This window comes from Gossypium arboreum, chromosome 4, assembly GCF_025698485.1.
Source record: "Gossypium arboreum isolate Shixiya-1 chromosome 4, ASM2569848v2, whole genome shotgun sequence".
Lineage (NCBI taxonomy): Eukaryota > Viridiplantae > Streptophyta > Magnoliopsida > Malvales > Malvaceae > Gossypium > Gossypium arboreum.
In genome coordinates this window covers 81,562,073-81,569,677 of record NC_069073.1, presented here as the reverse complement: position 1 = coordinate 81,569,677, position 7,605 = coordinate 81,562,073, and positions in this window count along the sequence as shown.

The following is a 7,605-nucleotide window of genomic DNA, read 5'->3' as shown; positions in this document are numbered from 1 at the left end:
TTTGATGGTGACACTCGGTTTTTGAGTTATTTGAAGCATAATTTGAATGCTAATAGGCCATTGGAATGTATTTTTAGGTTTTGGTGTGCTGGGGATTGTTGTAACTTTCAAACCAAATCAGGTGTGTACAAGAAACGCAGAAAAAAGAAATTCGGCGAAAGCCGAAAAACCCCACTGTCGATGCCACACAGTAGTGTTGTAGGCTGTATGGTAGGCCATGTGGTAAGCTGTGTGTGACGACACGACCGTGTGATCGACGAAGGCTGGGCCATGCGCAAGACACGACCGTATGATGGCCAGAGTGTGGCCGTGTGAGCCGCACGGGCTAGGCTAAATTGGGTGTGTGGGCTCACATGGGCAAGTCACATGGGCGTGAGGTATCTGGGTCAGGCCGTTTGATCCACACAGGCAAGGCCAATCTGGGCGTGTGGGCCCATTTATCTGAATTTTTTCCTAGGGTTGCACGGGTCGTCCCAAATAACTATGGGCCTACTGTAGGGTCAGTAAAGGCTAATTAAACCCTAAACTGTATGAACTGTCTGTTTGATATTCTGATCTGATTAGAATTCTGATGCATGTTTACATGCACTATTATCTACTATCTGTATATGATCATATGCATGTGAGTATGTTAGGTTATTTTTTTGTACACGTATATTTTTGTGTCTGATATTGGGGTTGAAATGATGTATATTGGAGGAAGTGTTCTGAAAGGCAATTTATGCCTATTATCTGGCAGCATGGCTGCATTATATCTATTATGTGCCACATTGGTACCATATGGTGTGTATGGGTGGGTGTTTTAAACCCACATGGTGTGTAGTGATGGTCGGAGATGGTGTGTAGAGGATGGGGTAGGATTACATTTCGATTTGTGTATCAGATTCAGATCTCATGAATGGGCTTAGGCCGAATCAGATCGACCGATTGCTTTTACTATATGTGTGTGCAGGCTTAATTCTGTGGGGTTACACACTTAGTTTACATAAACTCACTCTTTTCTGTATGATCTATACAGGTAATCCGCAGAATTAGGCGGATCGATGCAGTAAGGGACTCGGTGGTGACCACTTATTACTTACTAATTTCGATTTGGTTTTATTTTAATTTTCGATTCCTTTCTGGGTATTTTTGTAAAATGTGGACTTTTCGGACTGTTGTTTTAGCTTGGGCTTGAAGATGGACAAAAATTGGCTTTTAATTTTGTTTTTAATTCATTTTAATTACTAAATGACAAAAATGCCCCTAACTTAAAAATATTCTATTTCACCTATTTCATGTCCATTTTTGTTCAACAAATTAACCAATGGTCTAATTACCATATAAGGACCTCCAATTTAAAATTTCATAGCAATTAGACACCTCTAGCATGTAGAACTCAACTTTTGCACTTTTTACAATTTAGTTCTTTTGACTAAATTGAGTGCCCAAACGTCAAAATTTTCGAACGAGATTTTCAAGAAATTATTCCATGAAATTTTAGACCATAAAAATATAATAAAAATAAATTTTCTTACGTCGGATTTGTGTTCCCGAAACCACTGTTCTGACTAGGCCCAAAATCGGACTGTTACAATTATAATTTAATATATGTATATAAATATTACACATGTCACTAATATTACCAAACACTTTTCACTTTTGATTTAATTGCTTAATTATCCCATTTAATTTTTTTAATCTATAATTAAACTTTCACTCTTTATTCAATTTAATCCTTTCACATAATTATTCTTAATTCAAGCTAATTCACCTAACCAAAACCTAATTAACCACACAACTAACTTCGTAAATATTTTTAATAAATATTTATGAATCCGTTTTACGAAAACGGAGACTCGAAAACACACTTTCTGATTACATGTGACTATTGAGTCGTTACAGTACTAGTTACAGATTCTAGTGTTATCTTACCTTTATTGTTTATTGCTCAAGTATTGGAGAGAGATTATAGGTCAAGGCCATGATATTTGACATTTCCAACTTCGTCAATTCAATGAAAGAAAGAAACAATGTAGATGATACTTTTGAAAGCCATTTTGAGTACAAAAATAGAAAATTATTTTTACATTTATTTTTTTAAAATTATTTTTTATAATTTAAATTCACTTTTTAATTTTAATATTTTCAAAATATTTTTATAATTTTTATAATTAGGACTTAAATGACAAATCTTGTAAACATTGAGGGCTATATTTGTTGATTTTTTTAAATTTAGTACCAAATTGATAGAATAAGTAAACATTAGAGATCTTAATTTCTTATTAGGGCAATAAAGCAAAGCTCATGTAGACTTCCATTAAGTAAATATCAAAAGAGTAATTAAAATATTTAATTTCAAAAAATTAAGTGATTAAAACAAAAAAAATTAGATGACTAAAATAAAACAAACTGAATAGTTGAGTGACTATTCTTACATGTTACCCCCCAAAAAAAAAGTTGAAAGCAAGATTTGGAAACAACCTTAGAAAGAGACTTGGCGTAATTTTGTGATGGGGGCAAGGATAGTGGCATAGAGTAGCCAAGGATTTCCACTCCGTATCTTGTAAAGATTAGATATGATTTGATATGGCAATATCTTGTAAATCCCTTAAATCGTGGGATTGGTTAATCCCGTCCGTCAATGTAATTGTATCTTGACCGTTAGTTTTGGGGGAGCTCAAGTATAAATAGAGAGCCTCCCCCTCACTTGTACTCACTCCATTCATTGTTTCATTATTCTTTGTGAATAAGAGAACCGAGAGTATTTACTCAAACACTTTGCAAGTGTCCCTTTCTGTTGTTCTTTATAAGCTTCTTTTGGCATAAATTTGCTTCCGTTGTACGAGTTGGTGCCTTGGAGGAGTTATTAAGGAATCCTCATTCGAGTAAAGGCTGACTTGGGCAAGTTTGGACGTGTCAAATTTTAATAGAGATAATGTGTAAATTTATACATTAATTTTGATTTTGTATAATTTTAATAATAAAATTTTGATTTAATTCAATCATTGCAAATGATTAATAAAATTATTGATATAACTTCATTTTATGTTTATATATTGCATATACAAATAATTATATAATGTATTTGTTTTTTTAAATGTTTATAATTGAATCAAAATTAATTTTTTATATAATTTTGAACCATATTCGATATTTTATGTGTATAATTGTTCCAAATCAAAATTCATATATCAAATTACTAATTAAATCAAAATTTATATATATTTTTGACATTTCTCTTAATTTGTGAAATATCCTTGTATACTTGTTGTCATACTTTTTTCAGGTATCTTTTTGTCAAGAGAGGAAATTGTGAGATGAATAATGGCTATTAAGGCCTCCTTGGGATGCCCATTTAGCGTTAGTGCAGTGTGGTTTCTATTCAAACTTGTGCAACTGCGGCACAAAATTGTGTTTGGATGATAAAAGTGCAGCCATGTAGAAGAGTTCTAAACACACCATAACACAAAATTCTCACTCATCTTTTTATAGTCAGCTAAAATTTTAAAGTCTTTGAATCTCTTTTGTCCTTTTGTTCATTTGTTACTAAATAAACTAACTAGATAATGGCTAAAAATAAAACTATCGTAATAATTTACAGGGTAAATGGCATTAACATTCACTCAACTTTGATGCAGTTGACAAAACAGCCACTCGATTTCAATTCAGCCACTCAACTTCCTAAAAATAACAAATTAGTGATTAACGTTATCAAAAATGTGACAAATCAGTCACCCATTAACATTTTCCGTCACAAGCTTAACGGGACAGCTAACGTGGCCAGTTAATTAGCTAATATGACCAGTTAATTTGCCATGTTGGACAAGGCAAAGTTGAATGACTGTTTTTTTTTTCATTCTTATTTTTTTGTTTTTTAATAAATGGCTCAATATTTTTACTTTTTGCGTAAATGGCCCAATATGTTTGTACTTCTTCTTCTCTATCCTAACAATCTCTGTTTTCAAATATAGTTATCTGCTTCACTCTACTATCAATCTCTTTTGTGTCCTTCTCTTACCTTCCAATCTCTCTCCATCTAGATTCGAAAGGTAGGAAAAGAATTCATAACATGAGACAGATGGGGCAGGATATGAATGCTTTGGATCAGCTAGAGTTGTGACTAGTGAGGACATTGCTATATGGGGCTATTATTGGTGCTTGTGTCGAAGTTGATACTTACCCATTTGAAGTTGTGAGAAGACAGTTGCAATTGCAAGTCTAAGCAAGCAAAATGGGCACACTAGCAACTGGTCTAAAGATTGTTGAACAAGAAGGAATTCTTTCTCTTTATGCTGGCCTAATTCCTAGCTTGCTACAAGTAATCTTTTGAATTGTTTCTGAAAAGCTTTATGCTAATTATTGCTCTATAAATGCAGACACGGTGTTAAACAAATTTGGATACTTCCAAATTATTTGAAACTTTTGAGAAGAATGATTAAAATATTTGTCACCATCTATTGCTGCGATCCACAACCTTATGCTGTTGTTGAACCACTCTAGAATTTTTCTCTTTTTCTCTTCCTCCTCCTCCTCCTCCTCCTCTTCTTCTTCTTTTCTTTTTCTTATTTTTCTTATTTTTCTTTTATTGCCTAATCGAACTAGGGTTTTAAATTGGGATCGTTTACACAGTAGGATGATAAATCATCTTTCCATTATGTCTATAACGGAAACTAGTTAAAAGGATTGATTTGTTATTTTTCGAAATTTGAGTGACTGGATTGAAATCAGGGTGACTATTTTGTCAACTATTGGTGCAATTTACCCTAATTAAAAAAATTACAAATAGATACATATAAACATAAGGTACAATATGTAACTATAAAAATGAAGTAATAATAAATTGAGTAATTATGATTAAATATATGCTTAATTTTAAAATATTAAATAAAATAATAAATATTTGAGATTTCTTAAAACAAAACATGTTTTCCATTAAAAAAAAAAAAGGCCGAATTCTTGGGCTTCAAATTCGTAACTCAATCCTTTGATTTGAGGTCTCTTTCCCCTTCGACTTAAAGAAGCAGTCAAATTTCGTTATCTGAAAATGGGCCTTAGTTGAAAGGCCTCATGCCTTTTGGGTTATATCATTAAGTCTAAATAAAATCACACCTTTTTCCATTTATGTTATTCAAGAAGTGAGTATCATGTATGAGCATACGTCTAACATCATTGTAATTTTTTTCATGTTTTTAAATATTTACTATTTTTTCATATTTTAATAAATTTAAAACTTTCAAGAAATATATTTTAATATTTGTTAAATATAAGTGTCCATGCACCAAGCTAAACCGATGTCATACATAGTTACCAAGTCCAGCCCAACCCAAAAATATAGGTGTTAAATTTTGTGAAAACTTTCTCATATTTATAAGCGTTAATTAGAGCTTAATTAACCCGATTCATTTTTCAAATATATCTTATTCTATTTAATACTTAGTAATTTTATATATACACATTTCTTTACTACCATTAAAGAATTTTTATTAATTTTTAAATATAAACAATCCAACTTATTTTCTTAATATTTATATTATATCACATTATATTTAATTTTTTATGATATGAAAATGGGTCGTGAGTCGAGCTTTAAATAGTGGTGCTTAAGTTTAACTCATATTTGAAATAAATTTAATTTTTTTACCTAAACTTATTTTTAAACTTTATATTTTATTTAAATCCTCTCAAGAATATCCAACATATTTTTAATATTGGAGAAATAACTTAAGCCTTATGAAAAAAAATAGATAGCATAAGTGCTTCCATGCAAGCTGTTGTAGATTGTAGTCATGGATGATGAAAAAACTGCAGGAGAAAGACAATCCTTTTAACTACTTGTCAATCATTTATGTTTACGACTTTTGAAAAACAAATTTGAAAGAAAAATCCTAAAGTATAATATCAACTAATTGTTTTATGAAATGGTGGGGATGTTTCAAAATCCGATCTGAATTTTAGTGCCTTTCTCTAAGGTAGTAGAAACTAGAAAAAAAAAGATTAAAAAGAAAAATGGAAGATGATCATGCACTCTTGATCAAGGAATGTAAAGAACTTTAAAGGAGCACCAAGAAGGTCAAGAAACTTGATAGCTCCTAGGAAGAAAGCTCTAGCGAGCATGCCTCTTACAAAAATTCCCTTGTAGGCTCTAAGTTTGGGAAGTATGATAAGTTATTAAAATCTGACTTGGTGGAAATGGAAGAAGTAGATGTAGAAGATAACCAGGTACAAGCTTAAGAGGCCGATGAGAATGGTAACATTTCCATTTGTTTGTCCAAAGAGAAAAAACTACACATTCGCCAAAGGTGGGAGAAAACCTTTATTGTTAAGGTATTCGGGAAAGCATAAGGGTACCGATATTTGTTGTTCAAGCTAAACTAGTTGGGGAAACCTTCAAGAGTTTTACAACATTTTCATTTAGGATTTGAATATTTCCTTGTGAAATTTTTGTATAGAGGACTATAGAACGGTCGCTAAAAGAGGCACTTGGGTCATCAAGAATTTCAAGGCTTCTAAGGCTTCTTTTAACTTAATTGTTGTATAGGTAAGATTGCTTGAGCTCCCTATTGAATATTATGGTATTGAATTCCCATCAAGAATAGGAAAAAAACATGGGCATCCTTCTTTATGTTGTGTTAGAGTTTGTTCAAACAATTAAGCAATTATGAATATGTTAGAAATTGTTAGTAGTCAGTTAGTAGAAGTTATCTACTAAAAGTTGTATAAATACATATATTGAGCTTCTAATGAAAATAAGAATAGAATTACACAAATTTAGTATTTTTGATTGGTTATTTGGTAGTATTCTGTCGTGGTATCACTCGCTAGGTTCCTGGGGTGATTATCCTTAGTCTCTAATGTCGGCTGCTCTCATTATGTCCACTAATGAAGTCAATTTCGCATCATCAGCCACTAGTATTCATCCGCCCTCACAAGTTGTTGCTGATAGTGTTTTCTCCCATGTGGTCCAGTCCTATTCTCTCCACGACATTGTGAAGCTGAAAGAAGAAACGTTCCTTCAATGGCAACATCAAATGAAATTGATTATTGAAGCGTATGACGTAACTAGTTTCGTTCTTGGCACAGTCGCTATTCCACCTCGATTTGTTCCTAATTCAAAAGGGAAGTCAATTCCTAATCCTGATTTTACCTACTATAAATAGCAATATAAGTTACTTGCTTATTGGATTTTATCCACAATTAGTGGAGATTTGCTCTCGTCTTTTAAAGGTACATCAATAGCACACGAGTTTGGAGTAAGGCCTCTCAATTGTTTGTTGCTGCCTCTGGTATTAAAATTTCCAGAATCAAACATGAATTGCATGCTTTAAAAAATGGAAATCTTACTGTCACCAAATATCTGGCTAAGATTAAGCATATTTGTGATCTCCTTGCTACTTCCAGCCACCTACTGACCGATAGTGAGCAGGTTGATGTGGTTCTCGCTAGACTGTCTATTAAGTTTAATGCAGTTGTCATGATGACCGCATTTGTACTGGAGCCGATACGCCTTGAGGGGTTGGTGGAAGTCCTTCTAGATTGTGAACATCGTCAAAAGCAACTTGCTCTTGACAGCCCGATTTAGGTCAAAATCGCGAGCTTTGCCGATGTGGCTCATGCTTTTCCAAT